A 25,259-nucleotide genomic window follows, 5' to 3' on the forward strand; every position below is an offset into this window, starting at 1 on the left:
AAGGTGATGTTGTTTCTTTAGGTTAGATGAATTAGGTTACTTTCCTTCCTTGCCTAAAAGAAAACAAGCCATGGGAAACTTTCTGCTTTTCCATTGGAAACCATAGTAAGCTGTTATTTCTTAGAGTTGTGGGTATGTCTGTTTTTTGTAAAACATGATTGTGTGTGTGTTTCTAATAAATTTGAAATTAAAGCCATATCAGATGTTATGCAAATGCTTAATAAATATTTTAGAAGTGGCATATTTTGGCAGTTACTGAAATGTCTTCAATATGTCATCCTATGGGCTTTACTGAGAACTGCTAATTTAGTTATGCTATGAAATCCCAAGCATTTGATTAAGGTCATTTTGTAGAAAATTGAATCTGCAGTCTGTATTGCCCCAGTTTAACTGAAATGCTTCTCTTGCCCTTTTGCCCATTCCTTTGATACATCTTTTAATGTAACATAGCCTTTGTTTACCTTATATGTTTGGGGTTTTAGGAATATTAGATAGGATATTCTTAGCAGAATGCGAGCATTAACAATTTCTGGAGTTAATTGTACAGAGAAAGGAGACATTGAGGCATAGAATGGAAAATAAATCAATAGGCTAGTGAGGGGGACAACAGTGTAGGGCGAAGCAGTGTCAATGTGTGAGACTTAAGCAAGTGCAGTACCCTGCCATGCAAGAGGAACAGTAGGTTTGTGACTGGGTAGTTCTTGTGAAAGAAATTTCATATGTGTTCCTCCTTTAAGTACGGAAGAGTTCAATTTCATTAACTCTGTGGTACTTTTTCAAATAGTTGCTTAGAAATTGTGTACTGGCAATGCAGCACAAATGGAGTTCATAAACTCAGCATAAAAGCCCAGGTTACTTTTGGTAGGTGTCTGGCACAGTGTTTCTGGCTACAGTTGTTTTGATGGCCTACTGATCACTGCTTTCTATCCCCTGAACATTTCATTTTCAAGACTGTGCAGGATCACATAAAGCATGGAGTGTTGCAAAGATTTGATACTTGGGTTGTTATTTGGAGCAGACAGTATTTACTAGTAGCACTGCTACCTTGAAATATTACCTATTCAAGTTTACTTCACACATCCACAAAGTAAGACTTCTGTTGTAAGAAGTACCTTTTTCTTCTGATGTTTTAACATGGGAAATATGAAAGAAGTTTGTGACTGTGCACCATGCAACATTTTTGTTGGGTTTTTTGGTTTGTTTTTTCCAACAAGGTTACTTTAATACTTAATTTACATTTGTACTTTGGCACTACAGGTAACTTAGAAATAGGCGCCTTTCTGACTGCAGACATACCAGGGAAGATCTTACACTCCTAACTTTCCGCAGCTGCTAATCATCATTTCTTTGCTGTTAGTCTTCATCTTTGCAATTTGAGCTGCTTGCGTGAGTGTGCTTTAGCCTGTGTCACTGAAAGGGCCAGGTCAGCTTCAGCATTGGTCTAGGATAAAACAGTGTGATTTGAATGAAACATGGAGGCCTTACGGAAGCATCATATTTCACCTCCCGTAGGGGAGAAGACACGTAAGTACTCTGAGATGCAGTTAGTTGCTCATCTTAACCTTTAATTACTCAACAAACTCCCTGTAATTTGTATGCTTATATTAGGCCTTTTCGCATTGGTGACTGGTACTGTTTTGCTTGCTGTAATTGCAGATAGAAAGCCCTGGGTAAAGCCTGTACATATGGTTTACAGATCTATGTTTCTCACCTCGTCATCATGCTTTCCCCCTTTTCCTTCCTTTCTGGCTACATTTTTTGTATGCCATGTTTATTTTTGATCAATGGAAGACAGTAGCATTGTGTTCATTTAAACAATGGAAAAATTTGGAACTGGCTACAATAGGAATTTGATTAAATGCCTGCTCTCTTAGTGTGTTTCCACCTGCACCTCTACCTCTGCAGTCAGCTGAAATTTTCACGTTCCAGTGGGCTGCTACCAGTGTATACGTCTGAATGGCAAATATGATAACAGACCAAGAAAGACTATGATTCACATGGTACACAGTGGGTTTTGGTGTAGGTGCCTTGATCTCTTTATCTCAGTACATGGAGCTCTAGGCATGAAACTACTGTTATTGAAATAAACAGGAAAACTGCAAAGCCCTGAAGATATAGTAAATGCATTCTTGAATGGATGCATTAGACAAAATAGAAAATGAAATTATTGCAACTCATTCCATTTGTATTGAAACTTCCTACTTGAGATTTACATCCCTCTTTGGGAAATGGGCAAAAATTAAGGCATATCTTTTTTTCAAGACATAGTGTCATTGTAGGAATTCATGTGTGGTTGATGTTTGCTGTTCCTAAACTCTTGTCCCAGAAATCTTTATAGTATTTATTTACTCCCCTTGCCCCTGTCCAAAGGTCATGCAGAAAGCAGAAAAAAAATCTGATTTCTGTCATAGGTCAGTCAGACTTCTATAAAACTCATGCTCTGTGATTCCCTCGCTCCGGAGTTCAAGCTGTTGTTTATTGATACGTGTATCAGTACATGCTACCCCACTTCTTCTGCTTCTCTCTCCCTTCAACCTTCTCTTTCTTCCATCCTAAGAAAGAAGGATTAGCCAATGTGCTGTTTGCATGGTAGATTCAGTGTGTTGTAACTGCATGGAGAGGTAGAAGAAGCATTGTTATTACATAGCAAGGTTTGCTTGGTGGTGGTGTTAGGTTTGAGGGTTTTTAAATATATCATACATTAAGAGAGGCAAATCTGAAAAATCTAGAATTTGCAGATTGTTGCGGTACTCCATAAGAACGTACGACAACCTTTGGTACCTTTGTCAATAACTAACAGTGTCCAACCAAGCTCAGTTCTACTATTATGCAACGGGCCTTCACCTGTCAATATTATGACTTAACATGATTTGCAGAGTTTGCTTTTTAAGGCTTGATCAAAGAAGGATGTGATTTGTATGCAATACATGACACTCAAATTAGGTAAGTGCTCTTTGGATCCCTTCAATTTTTTAGTCATACAATACTGTAAACCTTTAATGTAATCACAATGCATATTTTTAAAGCCAACATTGTGAACGTTACTGAAAACATGTACATGTAAACAGTTTGGTGCACAGTAACTGCAGTTACAGGCTGTTTTTTACATAGTTAAATATGAAACTTTATATCAAAATTTATATGCTTTGTACATATTCATTCAGTTTTTCTGCAGAAAGAGGTGTTTCTCTAGAAGGAGCTGGATTGTCTAATCTGTATCTTCTTCCGAATTCAAAGACACCACCTTTGACTCAGCAGGTCCCTGAGCCTCGGACGGCTTTCAGCCCCAGCATTCTGGGGAGGTATCACTACATACTAGCTTTGTTCTCACACACTCCCCTGGCCATCCACTGTTGAGATGGTGTGCTGAGGTAGGGAGATCTGTGGTCTGACCTCGTACACCTATTGGGCTAAATGTGGTCAGCAGTTATGCCCATGCCTAATTCTGGGACAGTTTAAATTAGTAGTGTAGGAACATGAAGGAAATGTAAGTACTGAGCTTAATGATATTTTTCTCAGTTGCCTACTTAAGGGCTAAATTATATCTTTGGATTAAGAGCCAAATTATGTTCTCGGATATACTTTTCATTAAAGTGAGCCTGTGAATTTGCTGATGGTAAGACTATGCCTAAGAGATTCTGTTGTGGGGTAAGGACTGGTATTATAGTATTGCAATATATTCAGCACTTTAGATGCAGATCATTTGTATAATGTAATTATTTATTGTATTCTTTTAGCACTTGCTGTATAAGTTGATGGTGTATAACTTCTAAAAAGGATATATTCTTTTCTGCACAGCAAAATTAGAAGATACCATGCTGCTTTAGGTGCATACTTTATATCTTCTGCTTCTTTCTTTCTGCTTGGAAGTCAAGTGTTTAGGATGTGAATGTTGTGCCTTGCAGCATTAGATACAGCGACATATTCTTTAACATTGACTGGAATAAACAGATGGGCTATTTGTCTTGGAAAAACGAGTAACTTATTTGTTTGCTTTAACGATGGGGTATTTAAAATTTTGGGGAGGGGAAGGGAAGACAGGATTCAAAGTTTGTATTTGTGTAGGAAGCAGAACAGAGAGTTCCTAAGAAGGGTTTCATCAAAATCTTACATGTAATACCAGATGTGAAGAAGAGAGCACCAAGTTTGAAAGACTTAAATTGTGACTTTTAAAATAATTTTACAGTAGGGCAATATTGCACTTTCTTTTAAGATTTGTGTTCCACTACTGCTAAACTTAGAAATTACACTTTGAGGAAAAAATGATGTAGAAGAAGAATTACAGAAAGAAAAGGGGCTACATGGCTTGAAGTTGCGTACATGAGGCCGGTGAGTAAATCTGAGGGGAGCTGCAGGGTGAGGTGGGTAACCAGCAGAAGTGCAGGATATTGGGCCAAGCCTCACTGGCAAGGGAGAAGTTCAACAGTGGCAACCTCCACCCTGAGATACTTTCCCATGTGTGTGTCTGTTCTTTCAGAACAAGTGTCAGCTTGTGCTTACACTGTACGTACAAGTGAGGAAATGGCACTGATGGAATGGGAAGCAGGTTTTGTATGCGTTCAAGGCTAGGATTAAAGCTCAAACGATCTCTGTGTTTTATCTTCCTGGGTTTAGTAGTCTTCTCGTTATGAGAGTCAGTGAGTGAATGTCACCCTAATATTGCATCTGCTTCCTGAATGGTCTCCAGCATGCCAGTATACTTCCAGTACTTCTTGTGAGCAGGTAAACATCATTTGCTACTGCAATTCCGTCTCTGCTACTGGATGCGGCCATGGCCGTCAGTGTCAAAGGTGTATGCAACTTGTAATGTGTAAAACTGTACTGCATCTTGCCAACAGAGAAGGTATATGTTTACCCAATCAGAAGATGTTTTGGGAAGTGTGGAAAATCCGTATTCTTAATCCTTTAAAATATTGCAGCCTTGAAATAGAGTGGAATGTGGTTATCAAATACTAAACATGGCATATTTTAGAATTATTTTAACCTTGAAAAAGTCACGTAACTGATTTCTTTGGTAACAGTAGACAAACCAAAAAGGTGAACAGTGTTTGCGAACTGCTAAAGTCTTAGAAAAGTGAGCACAGCAACCCAGTAGGGTTAGATCAAAGTATCTTAAGGAGAAACTTTCTTAAATGGATTCTAGTGGAGATCTGAATAAAACTTTCATCTGGTGGTAGCAATAACACCTGTAGCCTTACAAGAGTGTTCTCGGCTTTATTGCCTCAGATATGCTGAGGTAGAGTTTGCAAATCTTCTTTGGATGAACTCTCTCCTCTTTCCTGGTTTAAATGGGCTTTGTGAAGTACTAGTCAACCTAGCAAACCTGACATTTTCCCATACTGTGTGTCTCAGTAACACTGATGTATCTGTCCTAATTTAAAGAAAAGATTACAATGGGAAACTTTAATGGATGTGCTCCTGGACAGTGATTATCAAGTCTGAATACAACTTTTAGATTGGAGGCAGTTCTGCTCTATTTCATAGATCTACTACAGATTATTTATCTCTTTGAAAAATCTAATTTATTTTTATAGCTTATTTTGAAATCTTATGTTAAATTATATAGGTGAAAGCATCCTTTGAAAGGGGAACGTCAGCTTTTCTGGAGACATTTTGACATCTACAGTTTTTTAACAGACAGGTTTGCTGGTATGTTATCAGTGAGCTGCACTGCTGATTTTAGGAACATGAATTAGAACATGAACGTGAATCCATAGTTGAGCTGAGGGGGTTCTGGCATGGTCAATGTATGTAATTTACAGTGTGACTGATACATGGTATTTCCAGTGTAAAAAACGTAGTGACTTCAAAGAAATTTTTTTTTCTGGATTTGCGTGAGCTGCTTATCAGGCACAGAGTGTGTTCCAGGCGTGGATGTTATTAAATTGAAGCACTATAAAAAGATTAGTCAAAATGCCCAGACACTGTCAGCACAGATAATGCTCTTCTGCAGCCTCCTAATGAAAAAAAGACAAAGATTATGTAACTTATCTGCCTGATATTTTAATATTCCTTGCTCCTAAAAAAATCATTTTTGAAAAATGCTTTATGGGCTGAAAAATTAGTTAGGACAAATATATGCCTTGAAAGTAACATTAACAATGTATTGCATCCCCTAAATGCTTTTAGAGACTTGATGTTTTTATTCTTAGATAAAAAAGCCAGAGTTCATTCCTGGGAGATTTTTGGAGATAAAGATTGTCATCCTTTCCCTTCTCCCCTTCCAACCTGTGTTGAAAAAGAAAAATGTATTTTTGTCCTTGATCAGGTTTGGACATACCAGGACATGGCTCTGTGTGGGAACAATTGCAAGGCTCTCCTTCAGAAGGTATTTTTGTGTGTTCCTCTGCAATCTATGGATTTGTAGTCTGTAAAGGAACACATAAAAAGAAGCTTCTGAAAGAAGAATCCATAGATTGCAGAGTCAATGTTTGCAAAGGCAGAAGTGTCTATGCTGTATGTATGTGCGAAGAGGGGACACAGAGAGAGGCTTTGTAATGGGATTGGACAGCTATGGTAGGGTGTAATGAGGTCTTTTTGTTCTGGAGCTCTGAGTAGTTTGATATACGATTGAAAAGGAAATGTGTTCTTGTTGCTTCTGGTTTTTTTCCTCATGTTTAAGTTATGTTGTCCTTATGACATTATGTGGTATTTCTAGTTGCAGATTTTACTTGTGCTGGGAGTTTCTGCTTCCTAAATAGCATGGAAAAGCCTACTTGAGCTCTTCTGTTACGTGGAGTAATAATATACCAACTTATGTGCCCTGTAGGGAAATGTGATGATCTCTGAATTCAAAGATTCTCTGTAATGGAAGGATGGAGGTTTGGTGTGGGGATCTCTTGCTGGTAAAAATAGTGTTTTGACACTGGTGGCAGTCTGCATTAGTCAGTCCTGTGTCAGGATTTGCCATATAAATGAACCTGCTGCATGAATGATTTGTATGTTCTGAAGATTTAGATTTTTACCATCTCTAATGAACAGAAATATTCATTAAGACTCTGGAAATTGGCCTACATATTCCCGCTCTGCTGTTGTAATCATACATGAAAATTTGTCATTGAAATTGAAATATTAATTGACAGAAATCTTTTCAGTCATACAGAAATACAGAAAGAAGTATTTCTTCAGTATGCTTAGATATACTCTACCTATGTGTCAATTTTTATCCTAGATCATAAAGTTGGCTAGAGAGTATTGTCTTTTTTTTTTTTTGCAAGTGAAGCTTCTGAAAGCCTGTAGTTGGTATCTAAAATTCTAGAGAAGAAAAATAAACTGGTTTTATTTTCCCTCAGTTTTTCAGTATTGTTATTTGTGATGACATTTTTTTTTTTCCAGGTAAGACATTAAGCCAACATCTTGGCTGAAGAGGGGCCTTGGTGGTAGAATAGAGATGGCACCAGAGCTGTCTGGGACTTGGGCTGTGTGTCTTTGTGTTGACTCTAAGTAAACCTCCCTGCTGCTCTGCGCATATCTTTTCTTTGTCTTGCCTGCCTTGACTGTAAACTCTCCTAAACTAAGGATTGTTTCTTATTGTTAGTATGGTGAAGCTGTGATGGGACTGCTGGTCTCTATTTGAATGTGCGTAATTAATAAAGATTTGAGTCACTTAAAGATCCCAAGATACTTATAATGAAAAGTCAGATGTCAGCAAAGAGTTGTGGTAGAACTCAGAATATGGCATTACAGAGATGTTACGTGAGCTGGAAGCAATCATGGTAACAGGTAGCAGTTTCCACAGTGGCATTAAGTCATTCACAGTCCACTTCTCCATTTCGTGGTCTGAAATGCTGTTTGGAGTGCTAGTTTATGCTGGTGAACTGCTGTCTTGATATGCACATCAAAAAAGCTACTTCTCTCAGTGCAAGCCTATATTATACAAAATACTTTAAAACAATATGTATGTAAATATTTAGCTTTAGGAGGTGAACCTGAAATTGAAGCAGAAATGCTTGTGATGTTTAAATTTGTGTTTATTTTTAAACTTGACTTAACTGTGTTCAGATCTTTGTTTCTGCAATATCCAGGTGTCTCTGTTTTAAAGTTAAATATTTCTAAATGCAGATAAAAATGTGATCAGTGTGCGATGACTGAAGAATTACTGGCATTACTTACTATCTTAAGAGCTTTTTACTTAGAGTGCATCATTGCTTGTTGATGCCTGTATTGTTCCACTGTTTTCCTTCACCTTTCAGAAAAGGTGTTGCAAAGGACAGTTAATTATTAATGGCTGCAACTGTAATAATAAACACAATTTTTGTTATTAAAGTACAGAGCATTGAACAAAATAAGGTAGAAATAGATTACCTCTCTTAAAATACTAGGTTTGTCTTTGTGTGTTAAATACGTATAGTCATTAAGGAAATTCCAAAATTTTAGTCCAAAATTTACTTTTATAATAAAGCTTTTTAAAAATGTTTATTGTAATGTAAGACAGAGTTAATATTTTTAGGTGGAACTGATACTGACATCTATTAAGGTTGCTTCCTAATGTAAACTCCTGTTGCATTCTAGCTTTGCAGGACTTTGACCGTTGAAATTGCAGTCTTTCATAAGCTGAATTTCTTAGGAAAATTATCAGACAAAATGTTATGTTTGTTTCCGCAAATGAAGCTAGTGAAACAGACAAGCTTCCTCGTGTTAAAAATACAAGAACATCTGGTGATTCTTTCTGCTGCCATGCTGGTTTGCCGTAGAACTTGCAATTTGCCAGGGTATTGGCATTTATGTGATTTTTGGTTTAACTGATCTTGTTAAAGTATTCAGGGAAGGAGGCAAAAATGTTTACAAGTGCTCAGTACAAGATTTGTCTAGATCACTGCAGCTAAAGCTTCTGCAGTGAAGATTTCCCTGAGTGCTTTATCTTAGAGATTAGTGGAAGTCCTCCACAGTTGTTTCCCTGGGTTTTTGGGTTAGGCTAGAGTCACAGTGACAAGGTGTGAAGATGTCTGCTCTTACTCTGGCTCCAGACAATTCCCACTCTTACCCACCCAGTCCAGCCTTGTCAGTTTCTGAAGATCACGCTTTCTGATTGAGAGTTGTAAAGGACAATGGCTGGACTTGGAAATCAGGAAAAGGCACAAGGGAGAGTAGACCCTGTCTGGCAGGTACAAGGGAGTCGGGAAGGTGGGCTGGGAGGAGAAACGAGGACTTGAAGTGAGGAGGTGGCATAGAAGGACAGGGCAGCAGAGGTGCTTGGGAGTACGTCTTGGGCAGGAAGCTAGGTGTGTTACAAGGTGTCTGTGCTGGGAGATGAGAATGGGGACCTCTGAGTTTGGGAGGAGAGGGCAGCTGAGAAGAGTATGGGTGAGACCTGGCTGTGGGCCATGGAACAAAGAGGTGGGGATAGAGGAGAATGGAAAAGAAGCCCAGAAAGGAGAGACTAGATCCGAATATACAAGCGTATAGGAAATATATGCAAGCTTCCCATCTGTGCAGAGGAAAAACATCATGCAGTTGTAGTATCCATTTTAATACATTAGTGCAAAGGCTTTGAGTTATGTTTGTATTAACATTGTAAATCCAGCACTTTTAAGTTCAGCTGTTGGGTTTTGAACCATGATATTGCTTCTTTTTTTAAAACATGGTTGTTTGTAGTATTATTGATTGCATGCTAAATTTTGTAAATTACCATCGCTAACCTTTGTAGAATTTTGGAAATGCTTCAGCAGGTGGTTGCTGGATTTTATTGCAGATTACCAGGATATCACTAGAATGTAATATATCACAAAGTAGAAATTTGCATCAGGCTTATGGAAAAAGGCCATCTGCTGATAACTTAAATGAGATACCCTTTTAAAAATAGGCCATTTATACATTTTAAAATGTGAAGATATCTCAGTGTTTGCTAGAATCATAACAGCACCTCTGGTTTCTCATCTGCCAGACCAAATTTTTGAAACGTTTCCAAAAGAGTAAATTATTTAGTTGCAGTGATGGAATCATAATTGTCAACACAGAACTATGATACATGGTTGTGATGACAGAGAAACATAAGATCATTACTGTGCTATGTGATAAATCCGAAATTATTTCATTGACGACACAATGCCCTTCTGAACCACGTTTACAGAGGTTTGGATGAAGCTGGTGTTCCCACAAAAGAGCACAGGTGCCTATCTTTCTAAGTCTATCCTTTGTAGACTGTAAGCCCAAACGTATCATTTGCTTGCAAAGACATTATGTTATCTGACCTTCATCTACAAGAGGTTGAGATAACCCTACCCCAGACTGTTCTCATTTGCTATAAAGAGTTATCCTTCAGAGGGCTGAATGCATCTAGTTTGATAACGTTTTGCACTTTGCATCCTATCTAAATTGCACAGGTTGCTTACTCTTAAACTATTGCCAGGTATTAAGCAGTAGAATCTAGCATGTTGTTAACTGTAGTTGAAGTTGATACTACCATTCTTCAAGTGTCACATCAGCTATATTATTGTTTCTTGGACTGCCCGGGCTAGTGTGCTTGAGATGGATTTTGCAGCCACATACAGAAACCAAACTGGTTATTGTCATCAGCTGAAAAGACCAGGTACCCACTTAAGAATGGTGTGCTGACGACTGTCCTTTGCTGTTGCTAAATCTGCATGAGATAAGTTCATTTTTCTTCCCCTTCTTTTTCCCTTTTGCTTACATAGGATAGTACAACATATTTTTTGCAAGTTATTGATGCTGCTGTTGTCTGATTTACTAAGTTAGGTGGGTCTTTTTATTTAAACTGATTTGCAGATGTACTTGGTTCTTTTTATTTAAACTCATGGTGGTCTACCTGTTCATCAGCACGTTCTTTCTCTTTGTGTATAGTAATCTGATTCCTGTAGGAACAAATTATTCTCTCATGGTGCTTGGTATACCAGAAGTCAATGTTCTGCCAGGTATAACTAACCTGGTGGAAGGTCTGGCCCATGCTAAATAAGCATGCAGTTTCTTTCAATGGAATCAGTAAATAAATTCTTTGAGGGAAAATTTTTCTCTACCTGTAGCATGATGTGTCAGTTAACTGCTGTGAATGATACCAGTATGATAGCAATATTGAGGTGACTGCTGTACATGAAGGAAAAAAATTGGTACAATATTGCACATGATGCTTTTCTTCTGTCTTATAAGATGCTGGTTTTAAGAATGGATAGAATCTCTTTATTTCTCCTCCTCTGCTGATGGCTATCTTCCCTGTGGTGCAAAGTAGAAAAAAAGTGTATTGATTCATAACAGTTAAGCCATGATGGCATGGAGATCTGTATTAATTTAGTTCCTCTGTGAGAGATCTCTGCAAAACAGAACTACTTTTTTTTCGTGCTTTTTAAAACATACAGATTGTGTCTCACATCCTGCAGGGCTGAATACCTGTGAACACTGATAATTATTTTTCTTTGTGAAACTCCATGCAGTTGAATTTCAATACCTACCCCTTCTGCAATGGAAATAAATATGCTAATTGCTTTTCATGAAAGTAGATTTCTTCTTTCGTGTGAGAATTTCTTTAACTTCCTATATTTGTGTATTGTCCATTATGCTGAGTCTCTTTTTATGTCTTATTTAAACAGTTTTAAACCTAATAATTGAAGCCAATGAGGTTTAGGTAAGTGTCTTATCTCAGAATGTTACATGAAAATATTCTTCAGTAATGAGATTTCAGTTTCTGTTACAGAATCACAGAATGGTTGAGGCTGGCAGGGACCTCTGGAGGTTGTCTGGTCCAACCCTGTGCTCAGGTAGGGTCACCTAGAGCCGGTTGCCCAGGACCATGTCCAGACGGGTTTTGAATATCTCCAAGGATAGAGACTCCACAATCTCCCTGGGCAACCTGTGCCAGTGCTTGGTCACCCTCACAGCAAAAAAGTGTTTCCTGATGTTCAGAGAGAACCTCCTGTGTTTCAGTCTGTGCCCATTGACTCTGCTCCTGTCACTGGGCACCACTGAAAAGAGGCTGGTTCTGTCCTCTTTGCACCCTCTGTGCAGGTATTTATATACATCGATGAGATCCCCCCTGAGCCTTCTGTTCTCCAGGCTGAACGGTCCCAGCTCTCTCAGCCTTTCCTCCTAGGAGAGATGCTCCAGTCCCTTCATCATCTTGGTGGCGCTTTGCTGGACTCTCTCCAGTATGTCCATGTCTGTCTTATACTGGGCAGCCCAGCACTGGACCCAGCATTCCAGGTGTGGCCTCACCAGTGCTGAGGGGAAGGATCACCTCTCTCAGCTTGCTGGCAATACTTTGTCTAATGCGGCCCAGAATACCACTCAACTTCTTTGGAACAAGGACACATTGCTGGTTCACGTTGAACTTGGTGTCCACCAGGACCCCCGGCTCCTTTTCTGCCAGGCTGCTTTCCAGCTGGGTGGCCCCCAGCATGTCCTGGTGCCTGGGGTTGTTCCTTCCCAGGTGCAGGACTTTGCACTTTCCCTTGCTGAACTGCATGAGGTTCCTGTCAGCCCATTTCTCCTGCCTGTCCAGGTCCCTCTGGATGGCAGCAGGACCCTCTGGTGTATCAGCCGCTCCTCCCACTTTTGTGTCATCAGCAAACTTGGTGAGGGTGCACCCTGCCCCATCATCCAGATCATTAATGAAGATGTTAAACAGGACTGGACCTAGTATTGACCCCTGAGTTACACCACTAGTTACTGTCCTCCAATTAGACTTTTTTCTACCGATAACCACTCTCTGGGCCTGGCCATTTAATTGGTTTTTCACTCCACCTCACTGTTTGCTCATCCAGCCCACACATCAGCAGCTTCTCTAGGCAGATCTCATGAGAGATGCTATCAGAGACATTCTTGAAGTCCAGGAAGACAATACCCACTGCTGTCCTCTCATCTACCATGCCATTGTAGAAGCTGATCATGTTGGTCAAGCATGACTTGCTCTTGGTGAAGCCATGGTGACAACTCTTGATGATTTTCTTGTCCTTAATGTGCCTGGAAATTATTTCAAGGATTAGCTGCTCCATCACCTTCCCAGGGATTGAGGTGAGGCTGATGGGCCTGTAGTTCCCCAGGTGCTGCTTCTTGCCCTTCTTGAAGACACAAGTGACATTTGCTTTCCTTCAGTCTTTGGATGCTTCTCCCAGTCACAGTGATCAATCAAAGATTATCATGAGTGGCCTCACAATGACATCTGCTAACTCCCTCATCATTTGTGGGTGCATCCCATCAGGGTATGCACTTATGTGCGTCCAATTTGCTTAAGTCTGCCCTGACCTGATCCTCTTCTATCAAGGGTATGTCGTCCTTGCTCCAGCCTTTCCCCCTGGCCTCTGGGGCCTGAGATTCCTGAAGGCCGGTCTTGCTAGTAAAGATTGAGGTGAAGAAGGCATTCAGTACCTCAGCCTTTTCCATGTCCTGTGTCACCAGGTCCCCTGCCTCACTCAGCAGTGGGCCCATGTTTTCTCTAGTCTTCCTTTTGTCGCCTTTCTACTTACAGAAGCCCTTCTTGCTGTCTTTGACATCCCTGGCCAGATTCAATTCCATTTGGGCTTCGGCTTTCTTAACCTCATCCCTACATGCTTGGACAGTGTCTCTGTATTTCTCCCACATTACCTGTCCCTGCTTCCACCGTCGGCATGCTTCCTTTTTGTGTTTGAGTTTTGCCAGGAGCTCTTTATTCGTCCATGCAGGCCTCTGACATTTTTGCCTGACTTCCTGCTTGCTGGGATGGACTTCTCTTGAGCTTGGAGGAGGTGACGCTTGAATATTAACCAGCTTTCTTGGGCCTTGTTCCCTCCAGGACCTTATCCCACTGGACTTTTCCATGGAGATGTTTGAGGAAGGCAAAGTATGCTCTCCAGAAGTCTAGGGTTGTGATCTTGATTTTTGCCCTCCTCTCTCCTCTCAAGATCCTGAACTCCACTGTCTTGTGGTCATCAGAGGGATCAAATAATACTTCTGTAAGTGCATGAAATATTGTGGCTTTGAAGATGATAGGAGCATAGTATATATTGGAACCAAAAAGGAAAAAAAAATTAAAAAGCACTAGGGAACTTTCTGTGAATAAAAAAACCCATTCACTTCCAAGAACATTTAGTAAGTTAATTCTGTCAGAAACTTCTCTGTCTTGGAGTGGCAAGAGAGAGTAATATCCTACCATGATTAATTCCTTACAGGAAATACACATCAGAAATTGTCAGTTTATTTAAATGCTTCATTTCATTCTGCAGAATGGTATGATTAGGATCTAGTGGATTTTGCATGGTTCTGCTTTAAAAAAAACAACAAAAAATAAATGGCAAACTACTACAAAGGATGACCTATACTGCTTTAAAAAAAAAAGAAGGAACAGAAAAAAGGAAAACCTTTCCAGTGTTCCTCTTTGTGCCCTTGCTGCTAATTTTTAGGGTAAGTTATAGTAGCTTTCCATGGAAGACATTTTCCTTCCAAGAGAACAAAGGAAGAATTTTGCAGTTTTAGTTCTTACCAGATGTTGACATTATGTATGTTCTATTGCATGTATTGCTGCCTTCGTAAGGATCTGAAAAAGCAGTACTACAGAAATCACAGTAGGAAAGTCTAAATTTAGATTTTGTTTTGGAAATGCAGTAATGTGGGAGTTTCTAGTGATAATGAGTTTGCTGTTAATCCAGAATCCAGCTCGGTTTGTTCACCTAAATCATCTTTGAAATTAAACTTCCATGTCAAAGACATATTCATAGTAAATTCAATCCAAGAAGAATCTGAATAATTCCTGATGTGGGTATAGGTGTATTGGTTGTTTAGTACTGCATAATACCAAATTCCCTGGAGATGACAGACCTGTCCGGCATATCTATGTGTTACTGTCAGTGACTAATGGGACACCATTTCTGAGAAGCAGGAAATTCTGCAGTGATCAAAATCCATACATACTCTGTTTAATTCACAGTTTATAAGCACAGCTCCTAATGGATTAAAACAAAGTTAAAAATGAGTAATCCCCTTCTCCTTTCCCATGGAAGGGACCGTCTCAACACCACTGTTCTATCATGGCTACGTGAGCACTCAGTTTGCTACTTGGCACAATCAGGGTGGAAGTTCTCCACGGTGTGGGAGAAGCAGAGAACAGAAGTTAGCATCCATTGGGAGAGGGGAGGAAAAGACTGGAAGATGGCTAGAGAAAATGAACCTCAAATTTATCATACGAAGTTAAATGAGTTTCTGATTTGTGAACATTTGCCATTATTGCTGATTCATGACTTCAAAGAGGTGTCAGGACGTTGTTCTGACAACTCAGTGTTCATTTTGTAAATCTAAAAGTAGAGATTTTTTTTTTTTCCTTCTCTCTTGACTGTTTAAACTCCATCTATGGTCTTATATTCATATGGTTTCTTTTTCATGTGTCATCACCAGAGCTTAAAAAAAAGATTGCAAACACACAAATGAGCAATATTAAGTTACTGCAGAACAACACAATATCTATGGTAAAACGTACTCTGTATATAGGAAGTTAGGATATTGTAAAATATTTAAATTAAAAGAAAAGAAAATATTCCCTACTTATAAGAAATGTATATAAAGACACAAGAGGACACTCAGGAATTCTAGAACTATTTTTGAAAGGGTTTTTTTTTTTAGCTATTTCACACCACCTGTGTTTTTTCCCTTCCTTTCTTATACAGCTGAAAATACATGATCAAAAACAGGTTTGCCATTGGGTTACCGAGAAATTAAAATGATGAATTTATGTGGTCTTTTGGAGTCAATGAAGTAATTCACAGTCCAGTTATAGTTCTGTTTTTCAGTGTTTTCTAGATTATTTTTTCCCATCCAGCTGGGCTATGTCTAGACCTGCTCTTTTTATTTGGCCAAATGGGAATTGTGAACAGTTGGTAACCTGAAATTATCTGTCTGATAATCTTATCCTGGAATGGTTAAAGGACCAAGTTGCCAAGATTTAGTGGGTATTATTTAGGCGTGTCTTTTGTACAGAAAAGATAAATAGAACAACTGATAGAGTTATCTTTGTGTTGAATTTGAAATGCCAGTAATATATGATACCATTGCAATGACAGTGATGCTTTGTACTTTATAGTGCTTTTCATTTGAGGAGCTGAAATAAGCTGTACACTATTACTGATGCAGTTCTGTCATTGCAGTGTATGAGAACTTACATTTCAATTTGTTAATTACATTATGTTACATGCTTTATCAGAAATCTTGTTAGTCAAACTGATAACTCAATTCCAGCTGCCTTGCTTGGTCTTGCAGAGAGGAATGTGTCTTATTGGGGCATGGTCATGAAATTATACTTAAAAAAACGTTTTATAGAAAAGATTTTTAGAGTATTTTAATGGTAGGCTGAGTTGGGACAGTCTTACTTTATAAGAATGACAGTGTTGCAGCTTTTCAGGAGATTTGATGGCATTGCTTGAAGAGATGTTTTGATTTAGTAATTTTGAGAGAATAGATTAAAAAAAAGGTGACCATGACATATAGGATTTTTAGACCGTGGTGTCTCCTATCTGTGTATTTAAAGATAAATTGTTAGCAAAACTGTTGGCAGTCCTTTTTCTCCTACCTCGCAATAGTTGTATTTAGAGCCTGGAGGCTCAATTAGCAGATGTTTATTGAATTTTATAGTTTGCTTCTGGGTAGGCTTTTCTGCTTCTCAGTTTTCTGTGCCTGCAGCTCATTCTCTTCTGTCTTCCTTAGAGCTTTACTAAATGCCATGTGCATTCTCAGCTTTCACTAGCCCTTTCTTTCAGCCTTCTTGCAGTTTCTAATTTATTGCTGCTGCCCTTGATCCCTTTGCTTTTTACATGTGCCCATCTCCCTCTCCTCTGTCTCTGTCTTTTTATTTATGTTACACTCTGAGATTGTGCATGGTCCTCTGGAGCTCTCGCTGATAGTCTTCAGTAAAGGAAGAAGGAATCCTGACTTTTGCAGAGTTGACCGTACGAGGCTGCAACTGCTTGGAGAAAGGGGACGATTCTGTTGGCATAATGGCATGGTTTTGCCCTGTGATTAATTAGCGTGATGTTGTAGCAAATGAATAGTTACAATTAAACCAGTGTAATAACTACATACAATGAGCAGTAGCACTAAGGCTAGCACAGACATGAGCAGGGTGATTCCAGGTGATGTTGGTCCAGCTATAATGCAGTGCTGTGCTTTGACTCGAAACCACTCCTGGTTGTGTACCCATAGATTTAGAGTTCCTGAGGACTAGACAGTACTTAAAATCCTAATGATAAAAATCAGATTTCTGGAGAGCTTATGGTTAAGTGTTTTGTCTTAGGACTTGCTTTTTTTGCTGCAGAGTACGCTGAAAAGTCAAGCTTCCTTGGCAGATTTTGACATTGTGAGGAGTGGTTTTATGGAGAGCTCACAAGTACTGCTGGCCAGGTTGAGTTTTGCTGCAATCCCGGATTTTGCAAATAGCTGTTTGTTTAGATTTTATGTTGCATTACTCCCCTGCTGAACATAAGTGATAATAGATCCTATAAGGATACTTTACCTTTTCCCTGTGAGCCCTCCTGCAATCTCCTGAAAGGTCCTCCTCTTCAATAACTTTTTCCCGCTGTAGCATTTGAGAGCTGTCTGAATGTAGTTAGTTCTGGTAATTCTGAGCTAGATTCCCAATAGTAATTTGCAAATGTCAGATGTCTAGTAGTTCCTTAGCCCCAGTGCCACTACTGTTTCTTCTCCATGCCTACAGTCAGAGTCTTATGGCAGCTTAAAAGGGAAAGCAAAATATTTTAAAGAGAAGAAAACATAACTGAATGTTTTGATGTTATTCTACCAAATATTGTTGTTTCTTTATAAGAGAATAAACGGCTTTGAAGTTTAACTTCAAAGTTCTGTTCAGTCCAGTGGTCTACTAACTTCTCTTTGGCATTTTAATAGAAATTATGAAAAACAATTGATCTAGATAAACTAAGACCTTTGTGACCAGAGTGAAATCATTGACATTTTGGCACTGCTACACTCATTAGTGGTACTAACCCAAGTGTTTTGCTTTCAGTGCTGCTGCATTTCATGCGTAAAATTTTATATGCAGAAAGATAAAGACCTTGCAACCTCCTAATTAGCAAATCTAATAAGTGGTACACAATTTATGGTTATGCGCCAAGTACATTGATTATCATTATGAAGTCATTGCAATATAATAATGTAATTTGTCAATATAAATCAAAATCTTCCTCATTTAGTGAAAATTTTTGTAAGCCACGTGAAAACATTGCTTCTCATTGGGCTGAAATAAAATGAACATTGAAGTAAAAAGAGAATGCAAAGGACAGAGAGTATAGTTCTTTGGTAGGTTGTGTTACAATAAATATGTTTTGCAAGCCTGGCAATATGTTAAAATTTTAATTGAAACATATCTGTTTATAATTTGGAAAATATAAAAATAACACCCTTATTTTCACTTTTTTGGTGACTCTGTTTTTGTCAAAGAGCTTTTAGTAAACCTGAAGTGCATTCCTAAGGCATCTGAAAGCTGCAGTTTCTATAGCACTGCTGAGAGGGTTCTGTTTGGTTTTAGTAGATAGAATACTTCTATCTAAGACTGGGTGACATGAAAAAAGTAATTAATTGATATTGTTGCTTGATCAATAGTTACTGGCAAAAAATATTGATTGTCTTAGTAGTAGACTAATAAAGATCATATGATTCTATGTTAGTTGACTAGATGAGGATCTACAATCATTTTCCTTGGAACAATTCTATCTTTCCTCCTTTATTTCTCACATTCATTTGAATTCTTAAGCTTTTCCTGGATTCATGTTGCTATGTTTGAAGAGGAAGTTATTTCTTGTATATCAGAACCTTACTCTTAAATCTGTTTTTTTTTTTTTTTAACCAAACAAGGCAGTGCCAACACTGGCATTTTTTAAGCTCTCTGTTATATTAATATAACCTACAAAGTAAGTATCAGAGCCACCAGAACAGTAGGGCTCACAGTGTCTTCTGGTTTGCTGATAAACACCATGCACTTATAAAGCTGTCATTGCAATTAGGAACCCTAATAGGAAATGGCTGAATTTTAGTATAGGAGTGCACATTCAGTTGGGTCCTAAACTGCAGTACAGTGACACAATAAATTTAACTTCAGGAGCCCTGTAGAGTGTAGAGGGGAGAGAAAGGGAGAGGGAGAGGAAGCAAACAGAACGAAAAAATTGTACTCGTCATTTGGAGTTGTTCAAAATATTTTGACATGTTCATTTTTTACCAGCACACTTCATACCAGATCAGGTAATGCCTGAACTACCTTACTTTTATGCCTGATTATCTGTTGTCTGTGCTCCAGTAGTCAGTATAAAGGTACAAGCTGGTATAAATGCTGTTATCATTCCTTCTGGATTATTCATTGGAAATAGAGACATGTCACTTTGCCCAATCCAGATGGAATTTGTTCCGCTAGGGGTCTGGTGGTGTTGAGATACGGTTTTAATAATTGTGGTGCCACAGCCTAAGCAGTAGCTTTCAGACATTTATAAAGTGCAGATATAGGAAAGGGCACAGAGATGCTTGAGGTCAGTACTCTGCTTCCAGTGTTGTGCTGCTGTACGGGCAAAGTATGGAAGGAGATGAAAATCAGAGTAGAAGGAGCTCTTACTATAGATAATCTGAAAAATTTTTGGTATTTTTCATGGAGGACTGGAAGATAGACCTAGATACAGAAGGCAAGCTTGAAAGAGAAGTAATAATAAAGGACAGTAATTTTTTTTTTTTTTTTTTTTTTGCATATTGGGACTCACATGTTAACACAGTAAAACATTAAAACAAACTAACATTTGAGGATGTAACTAATCTTGCAAATGATTGATGTTTACTGAGGTAGGCCTACGCATGTTTTTAGTGAATTTTTATATGAAAGCTGAAGTTGCCAGTATGAAATTAATTCCTACTTTTATTAAAAAGCTCAGTGCAGATTTTAGCACAGCATTTTCCAAGTGTTCTGTGTCTGAATGAGAACTGGCCTAGTGTCATGTGATTCTGTTGAAAAGTTTTTATGAGTGTTGGGAAACATCATACAGGATTTTTCTATCTGTTCCAGAAAATAGATGTTGTTTGTAATTTGGAAAAAAAAAAAATTAACAGTGGTCCTATTTTTCACTTCATTAAAGCTTGTGAACTGATTGGCGATGGGTAGAGTCCATACACAGAGAAAAAAAAAATATTTTAAATTCCTTTAGGAAAAAGCAAATTAGTATATTGAAGCTGAACACAAGTAAAAGATAAAGTGCTTTCCTTTTAGATCCCAAATGACAACGTATATGATCTATTACAGAGTTTTATGCTGGAGTAGCTGCAGGACATGAGCAAAAACACATGGGAATTTAATATCCTTGAGCCTCCTAAAGCTGCAATCCAGTCAACTGTTGTTTGTGGCATATAGCTTTCAAGCATTACAGCAGGATTATTTGGACCTTTTTCAATGTGTAAGATTCTTGGCATGAATTCCAGTCGAGGTGGAGCAGAAAGCCATTAGAGAGAGCAGAGATTCCAAATGGCTAATTGTTTTAAAAGGAAGAGCAGTAAATCCATGTAGTGTATTTGTCCCAGGGCAAGGGGAAACTGGGTGATCCCTCCATTCCCATACTTAATTTAATGAGAAAAGAAATTACTCTTACTTGTGTCTATTTATCTACCTTTACGGGGTTGTTCTGAGCTTTCGTTAGTGTTTGTACAGTGTTTTGAAAACAAAAAATACTGTGTAACTTCTACATATTACTTACCCCTTCCAAACTTCGCTTGTGTAGGAAAAAAGACAGCTGGTTTTTATTTAAGTTAGAAGAAGGTCTTCTGTAGGAAAAGTATTTGCTGATGGAAAGAACCAGTCATTGTTTGGATAATTTTTTTTTAATTATTTTCTTAAGCTAAATTATTTGCAGAATCACGTTTTGGGAAATGAGGCTGACACATTCTGCTCTGTAAGTATCTGGATTTCATTTTTTCCTTCTTTGCACAATTGATTTGAACCTTCAGGGTCTGGCCATTTGTTTCTCATAAACTCTTGGTCAATAATATTCTAGCTTTGTCCTCATCTTGTTATAGTCTAAGTGGACTGCTGTACTATCTTTTTGGGCTCTCAGAATATTTTATTTTAGGGTTTTATCAGCCTCTCTAAGATGGTTCTCTCTCCCTTTCCCCCTGCCTTCAGTTTTGAATCTATGAGAAATCCAGATTTCTTGAGGAATGCCATGCACTTTTTCTGTTGCTGTTGTGCTGATACGTTTTCCTTTGTTAAGTGTGATATTAAATATGTTTTTTCCCATGTTTTTCTTCATGTTTTCCTATTCCTTTGAGCCCTGGATTGCTCTGGCAGTGTTTCAGAGCAAAGGATATTGTTTTCTCAAAGGATTACTTGAATTATATATACAATTTAAAACCTGATGATCACAAGGTCTGTTTCTTCATATCAAAATACTGGTCTTCGTTAGACTGAGCACACTAGAGAACGTGTCTGAGAGGCATGTCTGCAGTCTTACAGCCACCGTGAAAGTAGGTAGGATTAATTTTTTAAAAAAGGACCCTCTCTACTTTCTACCAGTTCTCATCCTGATTAGTTTTTGGTCCTTTTTGAAGACCGATCATTTGACCTATTAAATGAATATGCTGTTTTACTGTGGTAGTAATAATAATCTAAAAGCAATTACTTGGGCAGCTGTCTGAAGGGCTCTGGTATTTTGAAAAGCTTATCTGCTATGAATCATGGTGCAGACTGTTATTGAAAATCCAGACTGCCCAGTCTTCCAAAGTAATGTTCTGTCTGGCATCTTCTGAGCAGGGCATAGCTATCAATGAAGCAAGAAAGATGGCAGTAATTCAACCAAGTCCTTATCTCTGCTCTGATACGTAGCTAACAATAAAGGATGCGGGAAATAAATGTACTCATATTAATACATCCATTTCTGCGGTATGTCTTTAAAGCAGGTGGTGATACCTGATAAAGCAGGTGGTGGAGAGTTTTCACTCTCCTAGTAGATTTTAGCAGGTTGTAGGTTTTCTTTTTAAAGAATTAGCTCTTCTGTAAACTCAGCGTTTCCATGTCTGTCTCCGATTTAAATTATATTGTTTGATAATAGTGTACATCTGTAGCTTTGGCTGAGGTTCTTAGGATGAGAGTCTTTAACTCTAGGGCACATGATCTAACATCTCTCCTTGGCACTTGGTTCTTTTGAAAAGTTTGTTATATTAATACCTGTTCAATCTCAAATCAATTAAGTATTTATTTTGCATTGAAATTTTGTCCAGGTTTTTTCTGTGCCTCATGGTTACATCATGCTTTCGTGACTATAGCGAGTTCACTATCTTGATAAAGCAAAGATTTAAGAGAGCTACTCTCCCTTGATGACTCATCTCCTAAAGAATAACGAAAGGGCTTGATACAGGAATAAATTATTCTTTAACAGACAGTGATTGGTCTTGATGGAGATGAAAACTGTGGATGAAATAAAACAAGAATGTCAAGCTCATTTCATAAAAACTATCCTGGTATAATCATGGCTTTCAGGGGTCAGGGGTCTGTGCAAGTCATGAGGAATCATAATTTGCACAAACCATGTCCTTTTGGTCTTATTGACTGTATCTTTTAAGAGCCACAATTATGCAATGCAGTTAATCATCAAGGGAGTTTGGGTTTATGGTATGCATTCAAAGTATACTTTTTCTTGCTGGAGCTTTGTCATTTTTGCTTTGACTAAGTGCAGTAATAAATGCTTAATTCAAAGGGATGCTGTCAATCTGAAGGAGACTCCTTCTTTTATTTCACTTTTTTAGTTGAGAGGAGTCTCAGAGACTATGCCAATTCCCTTGCCAGCATTGTGATTCTATGGCCACTCTGCTTTTTGCTTTTTTCAAGGTGTTTTTCTTTCCAGCAGACAATAAGAAAATTGATTAGTGTATAATAAGCTTTATAAAATATGCAAAATGTAAAATATGTAGATTTTCCCCGAGTAATAATCTTGATATATCTGGTGTTGTGCCCTTATTATTTTTTCAACTTCAGGAATTTCTGAACCTTCTCAGCATTCAGATTCTTGATTCTTTTGTTATAACGTACTACATTCACTAGTGAGCTGAAACTTCAGTTTGAAATGTACTGTGTTAAGGAGCTGATGGACAAGCTCCTGCACATGTTGCTGCAGCAGGCTTGAGAGGCTGCCATTCACCAACTGTCTGCGCCACCTCTGTCGGAGGCTGCTGTTCAAACAGCTGCCTCTGCTTTAACTCTGCTCAGCGTAAAGCCCGGCTCCTTTTATTTTAAATCCCCATTCGTTAGAAGTATTGTCCTCTCTTTAGTGACCAGTGAAGAAATCCAGGTGGGGCATCCCGAAGTGTTTAGGCTCACCACTGCTCAGAATGCTTGTTCTGCCATTGATGGCTGAGAAGTTAGTTTCCCATGATGCTCCATAAGTGATAATATGATTTTTTTTCTTGCTTAAATGCAGTCTGGCTGGTCTGTAATAAACTCCCAACTGAATCTTAGGCTGTCATTCTTTCTGAAATGATCCTCAGATTCTATTTCGTCCATGTTCTTCCTTCTTCTAGCCTGGCATATAGTTTACAACCCATTCTTCTGCTCTCCTTTGCCTTCTTTCCTTCTTTCCAGAACAGTATGTGTCCTTCAACATCTGTGTTCAACTCACTGTTTTCCTATAGTGCCTGTTAGCTGTACATGCCATGGATGCATGAATGTAGAGACTTGCCAGTTGTTCCCATTGATGTCCTCCAAGTCCTAGCTGTGTTCTGCAGACACAGCTCAGCTGCTGTGAAACAATCTTCGGATTTTTTTCAAGAAATAAATTTTGGATATTTGTATGGGTTTCTGTGTCTGTAAGTATATTTGTAAATACTTTCAGCTAAGACATTAAACAGTACTTTCTTGTTTAATTCTTGTATTGATGATTGGATCTTGCAATATTTCTAGTAACAGTATATTATCTTGGTTTCTATGAACTTGCGTCTTGAGAAGGTCCATTTCTTTCCCCCTCTAAGTATCTATTTCATCAGCTGTTTTAACAATGATTTTCCAGTAGTCAGTGGTATAATGATGATTTAGTCTGACAGATACGGCAACTAAACCCTTTCTCTGAATTCAGAGGAATCATACCATCCATTTCTCTTTGGTGGTCACAGGTTGCATGTTGCTTCAAGGCTCCACAAGCTGTTCCACAGACTTTTATAACCGTGCACAAGTAATACGTTCTCTTCACTGAGATTTTTGAAGTTGTGGTAAGACAAAATGTTACAAATTTACTTTAATGTATTTAAGGTTGTAATAGGTAAACATAAAGTGAAATTGCTATATTTATGCATTCCATTTATTTCACTAGTAGACTTATTAGATTTATTTTACTGAGACTTTAAGGACATGGTATTGTGCCAAGTATTGTCAGCATTTGCTGAAGTTAGGGTTTAGCAAAAAACTTGATGATTTGGTCAATCCACCATCTCCTGCCTACTGTACTGAAATGAGTATGTGCTAATACCACTTGAGTGTAAAACCCATCGATGGGGTTTGAGCACAGATGAACATGAGATCATATAAGACACTGTGGTTTGTAAGGAAGTCACTGAGGTTCTGGCAGTGTCTTCTGCTGACTCTGCTCTAAGAATGGCAACCTGTGGCAGAAGGGACAGCGGGACAGTGGTAGCTTTGTAAATGGCTTCCACGATGTCTTGTCCGAGTGCTGTGAAGCCAAGTTTGCCGCTAACGTCTCTCTTTGGATGTGTTGCTCAGAACTGTGCAAATGCCACAGTGAGGGACTGCATGGTCTGTTTGTCAACGCACTTGCAGGGATACCGTCGTTACTGATGCAAGTGAAGTGCTCTCAGGTAAAGTTTTCTAGCTGTTACTCATTATGAAAGGCTTAATGCTGGTAGGCACGCATCCTTTTCTTGGGTCTTGTCTATGTCAGTGGGTTTGCTGACTTTCTGAATGGATGTGTCACTCATGCTATGTATCCAGCATAATTATTCTTTGTCTTCTTGCCAATTTAACTGCAACTGTGTTAACGTTTTTGTCAGCTCAGTTATGATAGCTAGAAACACGCTTTCTTTCTCTTTGCTCTCGGCTGAGGTAAGTGTGCTATCAAAACTCCTGTTGTGTAGATCTGATGCAAAATTCCCATTTAATTCCTCTACCTGAATGAGGAATGCAAAGTTATGTTCTAACTATACTTTACCTGACAGTGCAGAAAAATACACTGATACCACGGGAAGAACCCCCTCAAAGCAGCATCAATCAGTTTCTGTAACAAAATCACTCTTGTTTGTTTGTTTGTTTGTTTTTTCTTTTTCCCTTCCATGTAAATTGTGCCAGATTTTCTGGAAATATTTTCATGGAG

The 25,259-nt window shown here is 38.5% G+C and overlaps 1 protein-coding gene across 4 annotated transcripts in view; it reads left to right on the plus strand.

Moving 5' to 3' along the window:
• Positions 1–25,259, plus strand: part of MCC (MCC regulator of Wnt signaling pathway) — a 216,731-nt gene that overhangs the window by 54,764 nt on the left and 136,708 nt on the right. The window lies entirely within an intron of this gene.

The sequence above is a fragment of the Nipponia nippon genome, unplaced genomic scaffold (genome assembly GCF_047370975.1).
Source record: "Nipponia nippon isolate SJK-2023a ecotype South Korea unplaced genomic scaffold, ASM4737097v1 scaffold_8, whole genome shotgun sequence".
Taxonomy (NCBI): domain Eukaryota; kingdom Metazoa; phylum Chordata; class Aves; order Pelecaniformes; family Threskiornithidae; genus Nipponia; species Nipponia nippon.